Raw genomic sequence first — 25035 nt, 5'->3', positions numbered from 1 at the left:
AGCAACCAAAGACAAGTCATTTAAACCCCTACATTGCTATAGAGGACGAGTGATGATGTCGTAAGGGTTTCCTGAGAGATTAACCCATAACTCTCACAAACCAAACAAATAAGGCAAAGCATAAAAGGAAATCAAAAGAAATGTAAAGAAAACATATGTTCTTGAAAGTTCTTTTGCAAATGAACAAGCACAAATGGATGCAATTCTTTCTAAACAAGTAAGGGAGTGCATGTTTCAAGATATCTAAGGTTGATTGAAATATAGAATATGCTAAGCATAGAGAACTTATAAGAAAAACTTCACCTTCATCCCAAACAATCATACTACGTTCTCCCTACTAGTTTCAAATCCACCTCTAATAAACATCTCAATGATTCCTCGAATGAATCGGAAAAGAAGGGATTTTCAAGGCTACTCGACATCTTGACTATGCAAACCGCTTCATAGGCTTGACTCACATATCCCTCCACCGACTTGTGACTCAACCAAAAAGGTCAAAAGGTCTTGAAAAGGGTTGTAATGTATGGATGAAAAGGGTGAAAGTAGGCTAAAATTTAAAATTTGGTGATATACCTAAATTGTGAAGCAAAGGGTGATCAATCCTCAACAACATAATCAAGCAATCACTAAACAAAAATACTAACACCCCCAAGCTTATTCAAAGCCAAAATCACAAAAATATATATAAAAAGCGTAAGAACGCTTCCCCTCAAGCTTGAACAAAGCATTGTCCTCAATACTTAAAATAGGGAGAAAGACACTTACATCAAAATATTTTTGAGGTTTTCACTTTTCTGATTTTTTTCACTTTTGCCAAAGCATTTGAATTTGCTTTGCTTTTTCTTATTTTTTTCATTTTTTCTATTTTTCACTTTATAGCATTGTCTTCGCCTCTTTTAACTATGGACGGCTTTTCAACTAGGCATTTGCCTTTATTCACAAAATATACACAAAACAAACTTGCTTACATTATAAGAACCAATATTCAAACTTATCCACCACAATCTCCAACAATAACGATCAATTGCTTCACAAAAACCAAGAAAGGAAACAAGAATGAAACAAAAGGCTCAAATCTAAAGATATGGTTGAAAAGAAGGTTTATGGCTCAAATGGTTAGCAAGTAGGCAAATGTAAACCCAAAATAAAGAAATGAAATCTATTCTAGAAAAATAAAAATCACCACCACGAAGAGATGCCTTTGCCCTTCCAAAATGGTTCGGTCGTGATCTCGGGAAACAAGAGTCAAGTTCTAGATAAAGCATACAATAGTCAAGGATCCATGTGCTACTCATGAAAAATATGTTAAAGGATAGAAAAGAATGAAACCTCACATGGTTGTAGCATTAACTCACTATTAGTTTCAAATTCACCAAAGGGAGCAACACCTTCTTACCACAAACAATTTGAATCCGGCTTAGGGGTCCCAAAAGTTCTAAAGTCACTACCTTAGCATACTTTATCCTAAAATCAACCAAACATACTCTCCAAACGTGTACACCGTTACCATTTAAGAAGAAAAACATTCAATTATACTAGTCCAAAAGTATTATGTCCAAAGCAAGAACAAAACAAAACACAATGCCAATTTTCCTTGAAAGAAACAAAAATCTTTTTGGAGTTTTTCAAAAATAAAAGAACATGGAAATGCATATACAAATGTGCACGGCATATATGAATCAACATCCCACCAAACATGATAAAATACCCTCCCCCAAGCTTGAATGAGACAACATGCTCAAACATAAATCAAATAATCCACGGGAGGGGAAAACAAAGAGATCAATCCAATAAACCAACACACGTCCAACAAGTTATCAACCATTAGAGAAAGAGAAAGGAAGATATTACCAGATTTAGGTAGGTGTAAATACCTGCAAATGACCTAATTTAACCTTTCAAAGACAAGTTCCTCTAAAATTGAATCTTGTTTTCTATATGCTAGTAAAATAGGAGTCAATCTTCCCAAGAAAGGCTTGCTTAAGGTCCAAGCTTGACCACTCTAGTAAATAATATTGCAACAATCGCAAGAGCTTGTCAAATGCACTACTACACATTTCATAAGAAAGAAGGTAGGCAAATGACGGGAAAAGGGCGTGCAACAAGGATAGTGCATGCAAATGAGGAGAGAGATGCCAAGAAAAAGAAGAAGAATCAAAAGAAAATTCAACAAAATAAGTAAAGGAGGAAGAAGAAGAAGAAGAAGAAGAAGAAGAAGAAGAAGAAGAAGAAGAAGAAGAAGAAGGCAAACTCTCCTCAAAACATTTTTAGGTGGCAACCCTTTTCCTCAATAAGGGACAAATGAGGGACATTTAAATCATCATAGACAAAGGGGTCCCTAATAGGCTCATTAACAAAGGAAGGGAGGGATATAGGAGTGTAGGGGATATGGTTAAAATTCCTTGAAAAAAGGATATGAGAGAAGGGAAAAAAGGCAATAGACTTATAAATGAAATCTTCCTCACCAACATGCCTCAAATCACCAATAAGAGCATGAAAATCAATCGTAGAATCCTCAAAAGAAGAGCACTCATGATCTCCATCTCCCCCAAACATCCAACTTCCAAGAGGAACTACATCCCCTCCATCACAACTATGAACAACAACTTCCTCAATATCCTCAAAGCCTAAAGTTTCAAAACCATGCATGAATAGATGCAAATTCATTTCAAACTCATCTCTCTCCCATGAAGCATTCTTAATAAACTCACTCAAAAAGCTATGAGTTTTCATTTAACACTGAAAGAACACATTGGTCATAATCTCAAATGAATCCAAATACTCATGGATAGAAGAATCACAATCATGCACTTGAGACTCATCAAGATGGGAAAGAGGGTTAGGATTTTCAAAATCAACACTCTTTTCATTCTCAACTCCTTTACCATTACTCAAATGCTCACCAATGGGATCCTCAGACTCTCTTGGTTGCTCAAAATCATTATCATCATCATCCTCAACACACACATTAGATTGGGATTTTTCACAAACAAGCATCAAGGATGACAATTGGCTTTCTAACTCATCTCTTCTTCTCCTTCCCTCCTCAAGACGTTCCTCATTCTTTTTCATTATCTCTAATTGACTTCTCATAGAATTAAGAATCATCTCCTTACTAGGCCCAAGATCATTATCAAACTCTAGGTGCCTAATTTGAGATTCAAAAATATCAACAAGAGATTTAAAAGGTGTAGAAGGTTGAGTTTCAACAACAGAAGAAGAAGTGCAACCAAGATTGGAAAAATCAACATTAAGATCATGAACATATACATCATATTGGGTAGTGGGGGCCCAATCAAACACATGAGATTCGTTATTAAGGGAACGAAGCACATCACAAGAAGGCATGGTAAATAATGAAGAAAATTGAAACACACCATTAGCATCAACTTGAGTATGTACCTCATCATCATGAACAAAAAGGGAAATATAGTTGAAATCATTTGTTCTAGGTTCACTAATGGGATTATGTCACAAATCATGGGAATTCATGCTAATATTAGAAGAATTAACATAATGCACATTAACATTAGAATCATGATTACCCCTATTATAGACATCCCTAGCAAACCAAACATAAAAATCCCAAGCATCATAAACCGACAATGCTGTAAATTCACCGTTAAGCATGCATTCAACTTCATCCCTAGTTTGCTCATTCAAACCTAAATAAAAAATCTCACAAGCCTCCCAAAGACTACAACAGTTATAGTCAAGAAATCCCTCGAGTCTATTATAATATTCACAAAAAGGCTCATTATTATATTGAGGAAATGAGGGACATGCCATTTTTATCAAAACAAGCAAGAATCAAATAAAAGAAAAGTATATACAAAGACATAGACACAAGCAATCAAAAACACTCAAACTTAGACACCGTTCCTCTGCAACGGTGCCATTTTAACGTAGGGAAAAGTAGGTCGTTATTTAATGTTCCCTAGAGGCAAAAAAATTTATAATCACTTAACAAACCTAAATACGAATATAGAGGTCAGTCAAGGGTCGAACCACTAGGAACGGTTATAATTCCAATCTATGCCTAAGCTAGGTCGAAGTAAAGGGTAAAGAGGTAACAGTAAACAACTACTAAACAAGTAAACAAACAAATGAAACACTAGTGAATGAGAATCAACAAGTAATCATAACAATTGCAACAACTAGGGAAGAACATGCCAATTAATGGTTGTGAAGAGTAATGATAAGAGCTATCAATTAGAATCAAAGAGCTATCTCCTATAAGTCAAGCTAGGGTTCACTATGACTGAGTAATAAGGAGTATCACAATCCAAACCAATCAATAATTGCAATTCCTAAATCAATGTCATTAGCAATCGCAATGCAATCTAATATAATTCTCAAGGCCTAATCAAACTACATACATGCAAACTTTCATTAATAACTTTAATCTCAACAATCAATCAACACAAGTCCCAAATCAATCACAATCAATCAATCATACAAGTTTCACCCAATCCCTAGCCAAACAACTACTCAAGAATCATCATCTAATCAACAAGCAACTAAAAAAAATCAAGAATTAACAAAATATGGAGAACAATTACACTAAACAAGCATCAAACATCAAAATCAAATCAAACAAACTTGAAATTAAACAAAGCAATAAGATGAGATAGAGTTAGGAACCCTCATTGATTGATTATGGAGATCTTCAATACAATTGTTACCTTGAATCATCAATCTCTCAAATCCCCAATGAAATCCCTCACTTTCTCTCTATAAAACTACTCCTAAAACTTACCTTAGATCTAGAGAGAGAAGCTCTCAACCTAAGCTAAAATATGAGAGAGAAATTCTAAGCTAGTCTAAAGTTGTCCAAAAATAGAAAGGTCTGAAATATATATAGCAAGGGAGCAAAGTAGGCTCGGCCAACCTATGGTGCACACGCATAGGAGGGTGTGCGCGCACGCACCACATGCTGTGCCACTCATGCCCCCTGCTGCGCTCACGCACCATAGTGATGGATGTGCACTCGGCCTCTTGCTTTAGTTTTAACTCTCACAAGCATGCTCCTCATCGACGATCTCGTATGATGCTCACAAAGGGGGCAGCCTTCAAATCTTCATTTTTGCGTGTCATGATCAAGACATGCGATGATGGTGATGCACGAGTGCGCTAATGCCAAGAATAGGAGCTTGCTTCTTATCTTGAACTCTAGCCAACCGAATGATATGAGGTCTTGTCACGAGCTTCCAAAAGACTTGGAGAACCTTCAAAAGTAGATCCCATGAGCCGAACAAAGCCTACAATAAAAGAAAGTAAAGCGAGTAAAGTAGAATAAACGAAAATACCCTTATATCACAAGAAAGCACAAAATAAGAGAGACGAAGAAACTAAAACATAAATTAACAAAATTAAAGCTTTATTTAAAGAGAAAAGCTATAAAATTGAAGGAAAACATCCTAAAATGCTACCATATGAGTGCCATAAATGGCACTCATGAAACATATATAAATATGAATATGAATTATTTATTTTAATGTTCATTTATATATGCGCAAATATTCATTTTTACAATATAATAAATTGTATAAAAAAATAATTACTTCATGTATAATAAGTGTTTAGTATCAAAATGAACATTTGAGTGGTATATAATGTATATGTTCATTTAAATAAATGCATTTACTTGTACAATATGAAATGATCAAGAATCATAATGAAAATGGGCATTTATCAGTATAAAAATGAACAATTACATATAACAAAACTAATTCATTTTTGAAAAGTTCTTAAGCATATATGTATATTATGGAAGGTTAGTATTTTAATATGAACTAATAATTTTATATATTTAAGGGGTAAGATGTGTAATTACTAGTACAAAGTAATATTTTAGATATATTTTTTTGGGAAAGGTTGTTTAACAGAAGTTCTTAAAAATTTAATAAGTGTATAAGTATATCTCTACTAGTCTACTATACCCATTTAACTCTAGGCATATAAGATATACAAGCATAACTTATTGTGACCATTGTGATCTGTTTAAATGATCATGTTAGTAGAGAATATCTTTTGTGTTTATTTATTGTTTATGAAGATTTAATGATATGGTAATGAACATATAGTTAAAGAGATGATATAGTGTTGAGAATTTAATGAATTACTAGTATTGATATGATAGAAAACATTTTTTTTTATTTTAACAAGGATAATGAACATGTTCATTCAACTATAGTTTACACATAAAATATTATCTGTTTTCACAATTTTATAATAATATCTAGCAAACAATATATACTATTGTATGAAATATGACATACAAAATGTATAACTTGTTTATACATTAAATTTGTTAAAAAAAAATATACTATTTAAAGAAATAAGAAATTGTTTATATTATACATAACTTATTTATAAATCTTCTGCTGCCCTTCATTTTTTTTTCCATTACATTTCATTCAAATAGCAATAGTTAAGTCGTGTATTCCATTTTCAACTTCCTGATTTGACTTTTCTATATATCCACAAAACTAATATATATTATAAAGAGAAATGGTTTATTATTGGTAAAAAAAAAATAAGTATCTAATTTTAATATTATAAAAGTAATAAAATATGGCGTAGAACATTAAATAACATATAAATGAACACACAGAAGTTTGATTATGTATAATTAAATACTTATATTAGTTGTGTTCATGTCACAAATCCATTTTTGTTTTAGTTATTGTATACACGCATTCAAAAAGTCCATAGTGAATACCTTATATAAGGGTTGTCTACAAGTATGCAATATTGTGGTTTTGCAAATTTAGTATATATGTTCCAAATAAATGGATGATTACGCTTCTTCACCTTTGACGCCTCAATTTGAAAGCAGGTTCCGTAAGTCCAAGCCCATATTATTAAGAATAAATGAACATTACATTTTTTGAATATGAACATTTGAATGATTATTTGATGTATTTTAAATTATTAAACATTCATTAAGATTATTTTTGAATCAACAATAAGTATATGAACATTATTTATATTATGAATGAGCATATGTTATTTTTTAAAAATTAAATTCAAAAAGAAAATGAACATTCATTATGAAAAAAAATTCCCACGATAAACTAAAATTTCATTTCAATTCCAACAAGTTTTGATCAGATTATCCAAAAAATTAGTACAAGTAAAATATGTTTTTAATTTTTTGTGCCAAACACTTTTATACTTTAATAACACACCACAAATTAATTTAACACAAAATAAAATATATCATACATAATTTAACTATGATTATAGGAAACCACAATAATTTGATATACACCATAATTTGATGGCTAGAATTTTCTGGTGAAATGGCCAAATTCAACAAAAAAATCAAGGAGATAGAGAGTGTGTTACTGAGCATACCTTACTATGAATTTTCGTTTTAAGGACGACGATCTAACTTGTTATTAAACAATCAAATTGAGGAAAAAAAATAGGGTAATCCAAATAGCCATTGAACAATCATATCAAATTACTTCAAACCGACACTTTCATTCAACAACAATTCACAGAATAATAATCAAATTGAAAAACAAGAGAGAAATCGGTACCTTAGCTTATTATCTTGCGTAGACAATGAAGATCTGGTGAAGGACAAAATGAATGGAGGCAATTTCTAGGAATAATAGACAACACTTTTATTCTTTGAAGAGAGAGAAAGTGGGTAGGAAACTGATATGCGAGCGCCGAGCAGTATGAAGCATATCGTTTTGACTAGGGATGTAGGTAGAGTTCCCTACTCTAGGGTTTAAGGATAGATCATTACCGGGGTTTGAAAAGAACTTTCTAATGATATATTATAAGCACAAAAAATCGACTTAAAACGAATAAGTTATGGCAAAAATATTAAACCAAGCCCAAACTGGACTTAGGTCCATCTAACCTACGTCCCAATGATCATGTGAGGGTCGAAATACCTTATTCCCAATCCTAAACCAATAAGGATTCATTATAAGCTTCTAGAATCATCTAGATGGTTCTAATCTATCCTTCTGTTGGGTTTTGATGAGTCCAACTGATGAGTTTCTTTTATGGCACTCTTAGGCTAGGTTTTCTTCGTAGTTTTATGCTTATTTTTAGTCTTTTATGTAGTGGTTTTACATGATAATGCTTGTTTTGCATGTTTGTGTGTAAGTTTAGAGAAATGTGTGCTTTTGATGGTTTTCAATTATTTTATCCATCTCTTAGTTATTTCTCTCGCTTCTTCGTTTCTTTCACTTGTTTTGTAGGTTTGTCGAGTTTCCCGGAATTTAATTATCTAGGAGGAAGCTCGAGTGCATTCAAGGAAGTTGTTGGAGCTATGTTCGGGAATCCAAGCATGCAACTCAAGCAAACCAAGCTAGCTCCACAAGCACGAGCACCAAAGGAAGCAATGATTAGGTCCGGAGTGTACAAGTGCTTGAATAATAAAAGGCTGCCCTCCTCGCGGGCATCGCCTCAAGTGCACCAAAAGATAGGGATGCTCGGGAGCACGAAGATCGATCGAGCAAGCAAGGGAGGGCAGCCACGAGCACCACAGCAGGTCTGCGCGCGCGCAGAACCCTATGTGCGTGCGTGCAGACCCTGCTGTGCGCGCTCACGGCATGCCTGGTGCGTGCGCACGAGGGGCTCCGCATCCCTTTCGCTCGATTTGTTATATATAACTTTTGACTTTTCCTTTTTTGGGGGAGACGACTTATCTTGTACTAGAGTCTTATTTTCCAGAAAGAGAAGAGAGAGAAAGTAGAGAGAGCAGCTTAGGATTACTTGATTGTACTTCACTTTGATCATTGATTTCAACTTGATCTTGGATTTCATCTTCAAATCAATGAAAGTTTGTGAGATTTCTTTTCTTTGAGTTTACTTTTATTGCAATTTCCTTTAATTCTTGAATGTTTGATTTGAATCTTAATCTTTGGTTGATTGATGATATAGCTTTCGCTCGATTTGTTATATATCCCTTTCGCTCGATTTGTTATATATAGCTTTCGCTCGAACGGGAAGCATGCTTGATTGATGATTCTTGCTAGTTGATGATCCTTGATTGATTGAATTGTTGCAATTAAATTGGTTGACATAGTTATGCATGTGATTAATTAGAAGATTAATCTAGATTGCATTGCAAATTTCAATGACATGAACCCTTGATTTGAGAATTTCTTTAATTGATTGAATTTGATTGTGATTTTCCAGTAATAGTCATTCATAGTGAACCCTTGCTTGGCTTATAGGATATAGCTTTTGAATTCCATTAGTTGTAAGCATTGTTTGTCCTTTGCAATGTTTGAATCGATTTAGTCATCCATCAATTAACATATTCATTGAGCTTACGTGTGGAACCTATATGCCTAGTGTTTAGCATATTGAATTTCTCGATTTATCTAGCTTTTTGATACCTTAGTTACCAACCATTTCTTACTACAATCTTTGAACTAGCTTGACCTAGGCTATAGCTTGTGCCTATTCATTCCTTTGGGTTCGACCCTTGACTTATCATATACTTGTATTAGGTTGGTCGAGTGTTTATAAATTTCGTTTGGCTCTAGGGGAGGGTAGAAAATGACCTACATTTTCCCTACGTCACCAACTCACCATGGAACAAAACCCGACCTCAAGACCCGCTCACAATTAATATAACTAAATGACATAAATAACAAGAAGGAGAAAAAAGACGATCTTACCCTTGCCGCGTGCTTCGCTCTCACTCGGAGATCTTACTTCAAAGCCAAGTCTTGCAAGCGCATAAACCTCCTACGGTATCCACCCACAACTCGACACCGATCTGTCTCTTACTTGAAGTTTAGCCAAGTCGGACCAAAACACTACTCGAGTATTATATGAACTTAAAGGTTTTCTCTCAAGTGGAGATGCCTTATTGAGTTCCTACTCAAGTGAAATTCTCCAATTCCCAAGGTGGGTATTTATAGAGAATGTCATGAGAGAATTCCACTCTCCCATCAATGTGGGAGAGTTGGTAAAATCAAATTTCCCCTTTTTATTTTTAAATCAAAACTAAAAGAAATTATCTAACAACTAATTAATTAACAAGTGGCAATCATAGAAGGTGAGGTTAGGTGAGGACCACAAGAGGAGGGGACCACCACACGGCTTCACCCCTGCGCGCCAGGTGGCAGCTGCCTTAGTTACCAAGGCACACCTAGCTGGCGGCCTTGGGCCTTGGCTGGGCCTGCTCATGGCTGCTTGGTGTGGGGATGCGCGCTGCCTCGGCCTAGCAAGCCACGCACATATGCGGGCTACTGGCCGAGGCTTGCTGCTTTACTTATGCTAGCACACGCAGCCCAGCACGCCATGCTTGCTAGCTGGGTGCATAGTGTCTGGCACATGCGTGTAGCAAGCCACGCACGCATATGCGAACTGCTGCTGCTTTGTGCGCGGCTGGTGCATGCTAGCCATGTGCACCTAGCACCATTGCCTAGCTGCGGTGCACATGCTTGCACCATTTGCCCCTATCACTCGGTTTTCTTGGGGCATTCCAATGCTAGGGCTATTTTTGTAATTATCGATTAATTAGTTTGATTTTACCATCTCGTCTTCTATTCATTCGACTCGACTTGCTACGCTCGGTTTTGACGCTCCTAGCTCGATTCCTGACGTCTAAATATTTATACTCGAGCGACCCATTAATTCCTTTTCAATTAATTCATCGTCTTGGATTGTTAGTTGCTTGTGTGTGACCCGAAAGGTTCAGTCAAGATTAAGCTGTAATATTAATAATATATTAATATCACTGATCGGAAGCGGCCTCCAACTAGGCATTCCGATCACTTGACCTTACTGAATAATTAGCTTTTTAATAATTCCGAACCCTCTATCGGAATAATACACTTGTTCGAAGGATACCATTCCGGACAAGTGCGGTTTTTGTGTATAGCCTTTTTTTAATGTCACTTAATGTCTTTTCATGAACTATAAAGTAAGAATATTTGTTTTCCTTATTACGTGCAGAAGTGTTTCTCGAAATCAGAGTTTGATTGTCAATAAACAGATGATTTCTAATAACAATTTGAGCACGGCCATTTGACAAGAGGAAAATGTAGGTCGTTATCTACCTCTCCCTAGAGCCAAACTTAATTTGTAAACACTCGACTAACCTAATACAAGTATATGGTAAGTCAAGGGTCGAACCCAAAGGAATGAGTAGGAACAATGCTATAGCCTATGTTAAGCTAATTCGAAAAATAAAAATGGTTGTGGTTGGTAACTAAAGTGTCGAGAAGCTAGACAAATCGAAGAATTCAATATGCTAAACACTAGGGATATAGGTTCCACATGCAAGCTCAATGATTATGCTAATTTATAGATCACTCAATCGATTCAACATCACAAGGGACAAACAATAGTTGCAATAAAAGGAATCCAAAAGCTATCACCTATAAGCCAAGCTAGGGTTCACTATGAATGGCTAACAAAGACAATCACAATCAAATTCAATCAATTAAAGAAATTCTCAAATCAAGGGTTCATGTCATTGAAATTTGCAATGCAATCTAGATTAATCTTGTAGGTTAATCACTCCTAGTTTAATTAATCACATGCAGAACTATATTAACCAATTTATTTGCAACAATCCAATCAATTTAGTATCATCAACTAGCAAAAATCATCAATCAAGCATGCTTCCCCTTCTCCCTAGCAACTAATCTACTCACTAATCATGGTGAAATTAAGGAACAAAACAAATTCAATCAAATTCATATTCATTTAAAGCTTAATCAAAATCAATCAATCAATCAACAAATTCTATAGCAAGTAATGTAATCTCAATCAAAATTCAAGAAACTAGAAAGAATTGCATTGAAAGTAAATCAAGGGAAAGAAATCTTACAAACTTTCATTCAATTGAAGAAGGAATTTCAATATCCAATGGAAATCTAAGATAAAATTCAAGTACAAACAAGTAAATCTTAAGCTTCTCTCTTTACTTTCTCTCTCTACTATTTCTAGAAAAGTTCTCTCTCGAGTACAAAAGTTCAGTCGTCATAAAAAAGAAAGTCAAAAGCTATAAATGGAAAAATCGAGCGATGGGGGCTGCACAGGGCCTTGCGCACGCACCCACCAGCCGCGTGCGCACACACCCCTGTGCCGCGCACGCGCACCCCTGTAGTGCACGAGGCCTTAGCTCCTTCGCTTTGCTTGATCAAACTCCGCGCTCCCGAGCATCCTTATCATCAGTGCACTCGAGATGATGTCCGCGAGCAAGGCAGTCCCAAAATGAGCAAATTGACTTGATTATTCACCTACAAAACACAAATAAAACAAAGAGAGAAAGCATAACAAAAATAAAACTAAAACTAAAACTATGGATTATCAACTAAAAATATGAAAAACTCGTAAAAACTAATCGAGAACTAAAGTGAATTATAAAAATGGAAAATCAAATAAAACTAAGAAAATTACATGAAAATGATGAAAGAAAATAAAGAAAATGAACCTAAATCTTATTCTTTTAAGCGCCATAAACGACACTCATCATTCTTTCCCTCTCTTTCTAAACCTAACCTTTTTACAAAATACACCATTCCTCATTCACAAGACTCGAATACACCTATCCAAGCTCGAAATTGCCTTAGACCTTGATGTGAAAGATTGATAGTTCTGAGGGTTTGGTCTCAAATCTAATTTCAATTATTGTTATTATTGTTTGATTTAATATTTTCATAAAAGTTACTAACGTGTGTATTTGATGTGTGGTAATATAGGTCGTTGTCTAAAGCACCACCAATCAAACAATGAAGAAAATCGAACTTATTCCTAGTATAGGACAAGTCCGAGTCGAACCATGAGGAATGAGGGGGAGAATGCTATAGCTTATGGTCAAGCTATTTCGAAGAATGAGAGGTAGGTGTAACTAAGGTTTTAATCAACTAAACAAATCAAGAAAATCAATGTGATAAAAACTAGGGATTAAGGTTCCACATGCAAGCTCAATGATCATGCCTATCGACGAAGAACTCAATTGATTCAAACGTTGCAAAGGACAAACAATAGTTGCAATTAATAGAATTCAAGAGCTATCTCCTATAAGTCAAGCTAGGGTTCACTATGAATGACTAACAAGGAAATTCACAATCAAATTCAACTAATTAAAGCAATTTTCAAATCAAGGGTTCATGTCATTGAAATTTGCTATGCAATCTAGATTAATCATCTAGGTTGATCACTCCTAATCAAATTAATGACATACACAACTATGTCAACCAATTTAATTGCAACAATTCAATCAACCAAGAATCACCAACTAGCAAAGATCATCAATCAAGCATGCTTCCCCTTCTCCCTAGCTACTAATCTAATCACAAAACATAATGAAATTGAAGAACAAAGTAAATTGAATCACAAATATCATCATTTCTAGCTTAATCAAAAAGAAGATCAAATCAAACAAATTCTCAGACCAAAGATCAAAAATCAAATCAAACATTAAAGAATTAAAGGAAGAATCAAGCAAAAAGTAAATTCAAGGGAAGAAATTCTCACTAATTTTCATTGATTAATAAAGAAATCCAAGCTTAATGAAGTAATTTGAAGTACAAATCAAGTAATCTAGTATACTAAATATGGAAAAATGTCTCAAGTACAAGTAAAAACGTCATCCCCCAAAAAGGGAAAAGTCAAGGGGTATAAATAGTAAAACGAACATAAGGGGACGGAAGGCGGTGGTGCGCGCGCACACAAGGTCTGCGTGCACGCACAGGTGGGCCTGCGTGCGCGCACCCCTGCTGCACTCTTGCGGCGCGCGGCTCATCTTGTGCTAGCTCGTGGCCCCTTGCGTGAAGCTTCGCTTCTAGAGCTCTCGTGTATCCCTATGGACGACGCTCTCGTGATGATGCTCGCGAGGAGGGTAGCCCTTGAACTTCACAAAATTGCGTGTTCATCACCAAAATCAATGAAAGCATAATCGTGAGAGTGCGACAACATAAACTTTGAAACTTCACCTACAAAATAAAAATAAGGGAAAATGAAATAAAACTAAACTAAAACAACAAATTAAGAACTAAAATCATGAAAATCTCATAAAACTAATCGAAAACCAAAATGAGTTATTAAAACGGAAAATCAAAGAAACTAAGAAAATTTATTTAAAATAAAGAAAGAAAACATAGAAAAAGAACCTAAATCTATTTTGAGCGCCATAAATAACGCTCATCAGTATTCTTTTGAGCGCCATAAATGACGCTCATCAGTATTCTTTTGATAGAAAGAGGTACGAGGTTTCAAAGTGAGTAATTATATTGCTCTCTTTCTATAGAAATTATGCTTAGATTGTTTTATTAATTCCTAGTATCATGTTAGGATGTTTTTATTGCTTTCTAGTATCATGTTAGGGATAAAGCTTTGATCTTTATTGTTTAGTGACATGCTTGGATTTGTTATTAATTATGTTAATATCATGCCTAGGATCTTGCTAATATTATTATGCTTTGAGATTAAGAATATTTTGATGATGATGATTTGTGGTGTCAATATTATTATGTTGCTTGATATTATTATTGTTATTGCTTGATCATGCCCTCTCTTGCAGGTTTAAAGGGAATTTGTAGTTAAAATCACGCTTAATAAGATAATTAATAATTTTATTTAGGCTAATATGATTTTAATTCAAGTGATCGCCAATAATAGATTTATTTGTGCATTAATAATCAACCAACATAGATTAAACAGATTTAGGATTAATATATTGGTTGTATGTTAATCAGAAAGCGCACATGAATATGAGAAGAACAAAGTAAGAGGCCTATTTAGGGCAGGTTCAATCTCTTTTAGGTTAGATTTGTACCTTCATCCCCGAATATCCAGTCATGGTTCAAGACCACTATGGAGTTAACGATCTATATGATTGTGAATGGTTTACAAGTTCCTAAAACTTGTTGGCGACTCTTTTGCTCTACCTTCCTTCCCTTTGGACGCCACCATGCTTAAGTGCATGATCACAGTGGGGCTCAAGTGTGGGATGCTTGAAATATTCCCTACACTTAGGTTGTGCTTGCAACATCAATTCTCAAATTACACTTGTTTCCATGCTTCAAGAACTCATCCTTTTTTCTTGTCGAAGTACTTTGGATGTTCTTGATCACAATCTAATGATCCATTACTCAAATTTAAATTGATTGGTACTTTATATTTCTCATGCTCTAAGCATGTAAGTTGTGTGACGACTATATATCATAGCATACGTGATGATTTCAATAGCATAATTGTTCCCAATTTTATTCCAATCATGTGACCTTTTAGCTCATCCAATTTCACCGAGTCTTGCAAAACTGTTTTTTATGTGATACGGTTGAAAGTCTTTACTAGAGTCTTTCTTGTTTGACTTAGTGTTTTCCTAGCTTATACCTGGTTCAACATTTAATAAGTTTTATACATATGGGTCGAAAGCCTTTCCAAATCCTTCATGTTTAACAAGATAAATTCCTTTATGCGTTTAAACAATTTATTAAGTCTATACAATAGATCTTAATTCCCAATATGTACCAAGTATAGCCTTTCTCTTCTTCCATTGTCGAAAACTCTTTCAAATCTAAGCATTTAGCATTTGATTTTCATTTCACGACAGAGTTCGTAAACTTTTTGTCGAACCTTATAAGATTGACTCTTGCTCCCACTAAACATGTTATCCATAAGAATTTCTATGTTTCTCCATAAGTCAATCCTTTTATTAACATTATGAGTAAACACATTCCAATTCTATATGCAATGCTTCTTTCAATCCCATAATGGATTTCTTGAGCTTGCTTTCTGTAAGGAGGGTGTGCCCATCGTAAGAGATCTTTCTCCTTTATACCCATGGCCCTTTAAAAGACTAGGACTTTACAGTTTACACTTTTGAAGGTGTGTTAGGATTTGAATTCCAGACTGTTGGGAGACCTTGAATTAGATTTGATTCTAACATTACGCTTTTTTTGTAAAAACTAGTACGGAGTCGCCATTGAGTTTTAGGAAAAGTCATAAACCTCGTTCATGCCTTTCTCCCAAGTAGAGTTCAAGGAACATTTAGCATGAATCATAAGTTTTACCCATGCCCAAATTGGTCTACTTTTACCAGAAATGAGTTTGGGAGCGAGGGTACTAAAATAACGTTCCTTTTAGGGAGGAATCGCTATTCTAGCCCTAGTGCGGCCTCTACTAGCTCTTCCTTTTTCACAATTTCATCACCAAACAATATATGCAACGTGGTTCCTAAAAACTAACTTAGCTGATTTTATTTACAAGTATTAATCACGTAGGAATTACATTGCAAAAGTCGTTATTCTTTTATTATTCATATTCGTGAAAAGAACAAGAAATAAACAATATTTGCCTTGACTTTGGTGATAAAAAAATCAATTAATTATTCAATTTTAGTCCTTAATTAACGCAAGAATCTATGTAAAATTAATTAATTAAAGGTTTGTTTAAAGTGATCAAATAACACTAATTATTCAATTAAAGTTATTTAAACAAGAAAAGAAAAGTGATTTATCTAAGTGCTTAGGAAACTAACCATTCTTCTTTTATGCTCAATCTCCGTTTTATGCATTTATGGACTTTCCTCCTTCTTCTTACATTCAAGTACTTCAATAGAATGTGTTAGGGTTGAAGAGTAGTTGGAAAGTGAATGGAAAAATAGTATGATAGTAAGAGAACATGAGAGTTTAGGGTTTTAAGAATGCGGGGATTTAGAATTCTGATTTTTCCGTCCTCTTTAGGGTTGAACGAAGACCCCTATTTATAGGCGTAGGAATCTAGGTTAAGGGTTTTAGAGCCGCGACATCAGGTGGCGAGCGCAAGTCTTGGAGTACAAGGGTGTAAGTTTTAGGGCCCGGTTTAGTATTTTGATCATAACATCTTCGTTTTAACTCGGAATTGGGCTTATAATATACCGTTGGAAATATCTTTAAAAAGGCTATCCATCTGTATAGAATACGCATGGAAATTTAATGGTTGGTTTATCTTATTGGCTCGGTTTTTAACAATGTATGATCCATTGGATCGAATCATTATATTTAATGCATTTGAGTCCATTATTAATTAAGATGTATGAGCATGTTTTAGGCCTAATTAGTAATCGGACATAGCTCTAAGATAACTTGGTCTCAAAAATGGGTTTGAACTTACTTCATAATGCATTTCCTAGTCCATAAACACTTTAACTTTGATTAAGCATAAAGTATGGGTTTTTGTAACATCATCGCATTTCCTGTCGGGGTAGGAGGCCAAAAGTAGGTGTCTATGACAGGGGGGAAACTAAGTCGTTGACTAATCCTCCCTAAGCCAAAAAAGATTTATAATCCCTTAACAAAACTAAATACAAGTATAAAGGTAAGTCAAGGGTCGAACCACTAGAAACGGTTATGTTCAAGTGCTTTCAATTATGCGCCAAAGCTAGGTCGAAGTCAAGGGTGTAGATGTAACACTAACTACTACCAAAACAAAGAACTAAACAAATAAAACACTAGGGAATGCGGATCAACAAGTAATCATGACAATTGCAACAACTTGGGAAGAACATGCCAATCAATGGTTGTGAAGATTAATGATAAAAGCTATCAATTGGAATCAAAGAGCTATATCCTAATCGTTAAGCTAGTGGTCTCTACGAATAACAAACTAGGAGAATCACATTCCAAACCAATCGACAATTGCAATTCCTAAATCAATGGGTCGTGTCATTAGAAATTACAATGCAATCTAGCATAATTCTCAAGGCCTAATCGAACTAAAAACATGCAAACTTACATTAATCTCTCAACAATCAATCAACATAATTCCCAAATTAATCACAATCAATCCATCGTACAAGTTTCACCCAATCTAAAGCCAAATAACTAGTCAAGAATCATCATCTAATCAACAAGCAACTAAGAAATCAAGAATCAACAAAATATGAAGAACAATTACACTAATCAAGAATCAAACATCAAAATCAAACCAAAGAAACATGAAATTAAACAAAGTAATAAAATGAGATAGAGTTAGAAATCCTCATTGATTGATTATGGAGATCTTAATACAATTGTCACCTTGAATCTTCAATCTCTCAAATCACCAACGAAATCTCTCACTTTCTCTCTCTAAATCTACTCCTAAACTAACCATAAAACAAGAGAGAGAAACTCTCAAGTAAGCTAAAATTATGATGAAAATAATGTCTAAAAGCTTCTTACAAAAATCGAAAATGAAAATGAGCGAAATCGAAAAAAGGGAGGAACGCCCCATGTTGGCAAGGGTGCGCGTCTGCATAGCTTCCATGCGCGCTTGCGAAGGAGGCATGCGCGCCAGCGCAGCTGGGTTGCGCGCCTACGCTTTTTTGGGTTTCTTCGACGCATCGTAGCTTCGTAACTTCGTACACTCGCTAATTAGAATTGGTGTGCGCTCGTAAGGTCTTCATGATAGTCACTAGACATGGAAGATTCAAGACGGTGGGTTCAACACCGTGATTTCATGAAAGCGCGACTTAATAGTGCAAGAGCTAGAACTTGGAGCATCCACTTTCTTGCATCATCTTGAGTTTTCCCAATGCTATAAGCTTGCTCTAAATACATCATCCAACTTAGAAAACCACCATTGTCAAGACCCAAACCTCGTACAATACCTACAACCACAAAAAAAGAGGAAATAAAGGAGAAAACAGTAGAAAAACCATAAAACACAAAATAAGAGATAAAAGGGAAATTAAGGAGAAAATGCATAAAACTAAACATTTATTACGAAAGAAAGCTATGAAAAGAAGGTAAAGACAACCTAAATACTCATCAAATGAGTGCCATAAATGGCACTCATCAAATGAGTGCCATAAATGGCACTCGTCAAATACCCCAAGCTTAACTTTTGCTCGTCCTCGAGCAAAACAAAAAACGAGCAAAAGGAAATGATGAGCTTATTCAAACAAACAAAAAAAAGAGTGGAGACAAGAATATTCACTAACTCACTTTCGTAGGAATCACGGTTGTTTTTAGCTACAACAAGCCCTTAAAACCCCAAAGTTCCCAATGTGGACGAGTGAGGTCTCGTGAGGGTTTCCTAAGAGGTTAACTCACAACTCTCTCAAACCAAACAAACAAGACAAAGCAGGAAAAAGGAGCCGAAATAAAAGAAAAGAACACGAGTCTTGTTGCTCTGACGACAGTCCAGTTTTATGCTCGAGTCTTCACGACGAGTCTAATTAATCAGTTTGCTTAATCGATTTTACCAGTTTATTAATGACAATAGTCATGTTTTTAATTGAGTCTAAGCACATAGTCCCATGGTCTCACACAAGAGTCAAAGCATGTCACTTACACTCACTAGTCTTAGCACACACTTTGTGTATATGTCACCATGACCATGTTTTAGGTTCATGCATGAGTCACTTTTCCGTCATTTGAGTTGGGGGCCTATTCTATTCCTAATTCTCCCATATTTCTCTATTAACATCACTTTTTTCACACATATCATTCTTCTTTTCCTTCCATGATCTCTCACTAGTGGAAAAAATCTCATTCGTAACAGGCTATTTGTAACCGGCAAAGCTTTGCCCGTTACAATTAAGATATTCGTAACGGGCAAAATAGTGTCCGTTACGAATACTTATTTATTTGTAACGGGCGAAATAGTGTCCGTTACGAATACGTACTTATTCGTAACGGACACTATTTCGCCCGTTACAAATAAATAAGTATTCGTAACGGACACTATTTTGCCCGTTACAAATACTTTATTACACGTAACTTGGCCCAGCTGATAGAGGAGCCCATTACTTGGATTTTTAGGGTTTCACCTAATAGCCGTCATTTCTCTCTCTCCTCTCTCTCCTCCCCGTCATTCTCCTCCCCGTCCTTCTCTCCTCTCCTCTATCAATCTTAGACAAAAAAACTGCTGCGCTTTCGTTGTGGTTGTCAATGTCGAATTTGAATTGCGAGTTGTCTTCAATTTCACAGCCTCCATTTTCCAACTACTCTTCCGGCGAAGTCCGACGACTTGCTTTCTGAATGGGAGAGAGTTTATCTTCCAATTGATCCTAGTGTTGTTCTCCTTGATATCGCCTTTGTTCCTGATGATCCTAATCACGGTACTCGCTTTCTATTTTTATTTTGCTGATTTTTTATTTTAATTAGTTTTTGTATCATTTGATTTTTCTAATGTTTTTGGTTTAATTTTCGTTTCAATTAATATTTTTTTTGGCTGAATTAGTAAATTTTGTATAATCTGAATTTTCTAATATTTGTGGTTTAATTTCCACTTGAATAGTTGTTTTTTTCGCTGATCTTTCATCACATTTTGAGTCTATTTTGTGTTATCTAATTTTCTTATATTTGTTATAATTATTGTTTTTTTTTGGCTTAATTTTCATTTTGAGTAGTTTTTTTGCATTAACTGATTTTCTAATGTTTGTGGTTTAGTTTTCATTTGAATAATTGTTTTTTTTTTTGGGCTGAAAATTCATTTTGAATAGATTTTGTATTATCTAATTTTCAGAATTGTGTTTTGTCACTTTGTGAGATTTTATTTATTTGGTTGATGTGATGAGCTTTTGATACAATTCAACAAATGCGCTATTATTGTGATTGTGAAAAATGAATTGGAGGTGTGGCTGTGTGATATAAAAATAATTCTGAGAATTAGAGAGTACTTATTTCTTAATGAATGAATGGAGGTCTTCTTATGCTGGAAGGAGTGGGAAGAAGGGAGAGGAAATGTCATTAGTCATTTTAAGCAACTAGAATTGATCTGTTGGATACTTTATTGATTTATTCCCCCTTTGCTTCTTAAACTTATGCTAATTCGTTCTGTAAAAATTGGTTTTGATACTATCTAACAATGATTTATGAGGGGCTCATGTTTTCAATGATTAAACATGTGTGCTTTGCAGGAGAAAATTCCTATAGAAGAGGTGTTTGAAAGTTTGAGATGCTCAAGAGAAGGTCCGACTTCAGACGATGCAACCAACTATCTTCAAATTTTTGGACATAACAAGCTAGAAGAAAAAAAGGTTTATCCATTGTTCTTTCACTCTTGAAGAAAATTAAGTCTTAACTGTGTTCATTAACTTCCAATCGATCTAATCAAGCTTTTTTGTGGGTATCATGTTGCTTCTGGTGATCAACTCTACTATTAGTTTCATAGAAGAAAACAATGCTGGTAATGCAGCAGCAGCGCTTATGGCTAACCTTGCTCCTAAAACCAAAGTAAGTCACTAACGAAAAAAGGCTCAAGTGTTTCATAGTTGCAGCTATATGATTTATAAAAATAATGCTAACTCTTCAATACAGGTTCTTCGAGATGGACGATGGGGTGAAATGGGGGCATCAATTCTAGTCCTAGGAAAACATAGTTAGCATCAAGTTAGGAGACATAGTCCCTGCTGATGCTCGTCTTCTTGAGGGTGATCCTTTGAAGATTGATCAATCTGCTCTCACTGGAGAATCTCTTCCTGTCACTAGGTATCCTGGAGACGAGGTCTTCTCTGGTTCAACTTGTAAACAAGGTGAATTAGAGGCAGTTGTCATAGCTACTGTGATTTTTTGTTTGATTTGATTTTTAATTTGTGGGTTTATGACTTATGAGGAATTTTGATCTTAATATGGTTAATAATAATGTATGAGTTGTATTGAAATTGTGTGATTATTTGTATTTTTTTGTCCGTTTGATTTCGATTTGTTAATATGTGATGTAAATTAGAATTGAACCTTTTTTTAGATGATGGGACTTATGCTATGAAGAAAGTATTGATTCAAAACAATGAGCAGCTGGACTTGGTGAAGGAGGAGATCTAAGTTTCCTCCCTATTTACATATCCTAATCTTCTTCCCCTTCTTGATCATGCTATCATCAAAGTCAAGGTAATCGACTGTGTTTAGGTCCTTCTCTTTTCCCCTCCTTGAGCTTTATTTATGTTATAAATCCAAATTACAAGGTGTTACAACTTTAAAGCATGTATGCATGTTCATAAATAAATCAATTATTTTGAATCCACAATCAATTATAAATATCAGTGTAAGGCTTTTTCAATACTTCCTGGAAGTTGTTTTAATCTAGTGTTGTTTTAGAAATTCAAAAGGATATCTCTATCTTTGTCTAGTGCATGTTGATATGCTTGAGAATTCAAACTTAAGTGATTTTCTTTATGCCATCAGTGGGATTGCTTATTTAGTTGGCATAATTTTGTGTGAATTATTAAAGGTTTAATTGTACGACTATTCTGTGCACTTGATGATTTCTAATCTGAGTAACTTGTGAGATATTAACTCTATCCTATCCCATGTGCATTTTCATCAGCTTTCTGTTCTTGTTCTTGGCTGCTGTATAGTAAAGTTGCTGATCATGATTACAACCTTGTAGCAGTGTAGTGGTCTCTCAATTTTGTAGATTGTGCATCTGTATATTCATATCTAAAAGTATCTTTTAAATTAATATGTTTGCATTAATTAGGCCACTCAAGAGCAATCTTGGAAACATGAAGCGTACCTGTTATTCCCAGTTCATTTGGATGGAACTTTGCTGGACAACTCAACCGCTATGAAAGTTAATAAGCCCTTCTGGTGGATTTAAACATAATGCCTTGAGAGGAAACAAGTGTAATTTTTTTTTTTGAAACTAGGAAAACAAGTGTACTTGAGATTTGGTTTAATTTAGCTGTTCTTTTTAAGTTTTAATTACTAGTTTATTAATTTTAATTGTATATATATTTTTTTTGAAAGAAATATTAATTGTATATTATATTTGTATAAAAGTATATACATCTCTCATTAAATGATAAAATGGTGCGCAAAATCCAGCATTTTGCTGGATTTTTTTTTAAAATTTGATAATACAGTATTCGTAACGGGCAAACCATGTCCCGTTACGGATAACGGGGTTATTCGTAACGGGCACTTGAAAAGCCCGTTACAAATAATTCTGTTATTCGTAACGGGCACCTGAAAAGCCCGTTACGAATAACCTATTATTCGTAACGGGCGGCGCCCGTTACAAATAACAAAGACCATCCGTAACGGCTGCATATGTAACGGACGCTGCCCGTTACGGATGGGCAGTTTTTGCCCGTTACTGATGGCCTTTTTTCCACTAGTGTCTTCTCATTTATTGCATGTTGAGTAGAGCTTGAAGTCAAAAATAAAATTTACCCCAATTTCCCTTTCCACAGCACTAAGTTAAGGAGAGAAGGGCGTTTAATCAAGGATAACACTTTTGTCCAAGTACTACTTTTTGATAAATCGATTCGACAAAAGAGAAAAGCTAAGAAGATAATGGCTTTTGAAACTATAATTAACATTAAGGGAATTGATAGGAATATTTTTCACTCTTTGTTCTCACCATCTCTAGAAACCGTTTGTCAACACTGGTTCTTTTCTCTTGATAAAAAGAAGACCTCTACTTGGGATGGATTAATAAACGCTTTCATTGATAGATATAAGTGCAACATTCCAGTTGAAACAGACCATACACAACTTGAGAAGCTAAAGCAAAAAGAAATCGAAGGGTTCACCACTTTCTTTAACAAGTGGAGGGAAACTTCCGCTAATATGGTCGAGGTCCCTACTGAAAAAGAGTCTGTAAGGATGTTCATCAAGAACATTCAAGACAAGTATTCGAAGCATTTGAAATATCAACATAATTTGAATACTTTCAAGGCCATCTACGACATAGGTGTTGAAATCGAAGATGACGTTGCAAAGCAAAAAGCTACTAACAATAGCAACAATAGTGGCTGGAAAGGAAAGAAGAACGACAATCCTTCTTCTTCTGAAAACACCCACTCTAGTAACGACGTTAGTACCTTTGACCTAAATGATGTCTTAGCTATGGATAATCAAGGATCTAAAAAGAAACCAAAAAGAGAGTTCACGCCCATTGGAATGACTTAAGATGCTACTTTCGATCGTCTACATGATCGAGGATTAATTAAACCTATTGGCCCTACTGAAGATCCAACGCTAGAAAGGCGATCTTCAAGATGGAATCCTAACTCTTATTGCAAGTACCATCAAGGAAATGGTCATACCACGGATGAATGTTACAGATTTCAAAATCTCATTCAAGATCTCATACAAGCAAACAAGATCCCATTGCCTCTAGCTAGCAAGAAGACCGGGTGATCATCAAGCAAATGACATAAGGCGAGCTTCAACGAAAAGATCTCATGACCTCTTTTTCTTTTTTTATTTTTTCTATCCCCATTAAGTCTAGCATATGCACCTTTTATTTTCCATTAGATTTATTTTGTAGGATCTTTCTTTTCCCTTTAATAAAATGAGCATTTATTTTCTTGCATATGATTATCGCATTGCATTGCATAAAAAAATAAAAAAATAAAAAATTCCATGTTGAACTAAGCACAAGGTATACTTATGATTAGAGGCACGCCTTGTAGCCATATCATATTACCTTTCACCCTTCAAATATACAATCCTTTCTTGATAAACCACTTTGAGCCTCGTCTAACGATAGACCTTTCTTTCTTCGACCCACATCTACCTAACCTTGATGGTGTGCAACTTATGCAATTTTCAAAGAACAAAAGCTTGAGTAATTTCAAAAAAATTAAAATAAGCAAAAATAATAAAAGTGTGCAAAAGGGTAAGTGTTCCAATGTCTTTAATATGAATATATCTCTGATAAGAACACGTCTCAGATTGCGTCTCTTATCGAGTGCTAGGTACCGTGCCTGAGAAACATGAATGTCAAGTGAGTGATAGACCGCATGATCGGGATTTCCCACACTTATCAAAAAAAATGCAAAAGCAAAAAAAAAGAGAGAGCAAAAATATAAACAAAAGAGAGTTAAAAAGTGAGGAAACCTCAAGCATAAAAATATAAAGATTTTAAAAGCAAGGTTGCACACCTTGGGTGCTTATCTAGAGTCATGAGCCTTTATCCCCTTCTTCTTCAACCTTTATCCTAACCACGTTATAACCCTTCAAAGACCTCTTTGAGGTATACACACACTTGTGCGAGGTTCGGCTAGAGCTACGTTCGGCCTGATTCCTAACAGATACGTAGCTAACCTCACATTGAGGTGCGGCCGTAATAAAAATGCATTCATTCACATTCATATTTACATTCATACATGATTAT

At 35.0% G+C, this 25035-nt stretch overlaps 1 long non-coding RNA gene across 2 annotated transcripts; it reads left to right on the top strand.

Annotated features, from left to right (window-relative positions):
- Positions 1 to 19790: 19790 nt before the first annotated feature.
- Positions 19791 to 22715, top strand: LOC145585028 (uncharacterized). Of its 2 annotated transcripts, XR_014100518.1 has the most exons (6): positions 19791 to 20029; positions 20831 to 20950; positions 21077 to 21146; positions 21231 to 21445; positions 21658 to 21800; positions 22390 to 22715. It is a non-coding gene; the product is annotated as an uncharacterized LOC145585028 (long non-coding RNA). The 2 variants fall into 2 exon arrangements; XR_014100517.1 differs by having other exon boundaries at positions 20831 to 21146.
- Positions 22716 to 25035: the final 2320 nt, after the last annotated feature.

The sequence above is a fragment of the Chenopodium album genome, chromosome 16 (assembly GCF_948465745.1).
Source record: "Chenopodium album chromosome 16, dcCheAlbu1.1, whole genome shotgun sequence".
In the NCBI taxonomy this organism is placed as follows: domain Eukaryota; kingdom Viridiplantae; phylum Streptophyta; class Magnoliopsida; order Caryophyllales; family Amaranthaceae; genus Chenopodium; species Chenopodium album.
This window is presented reverse-complemented; position numbering and strand designations above follow the sequence as displayed.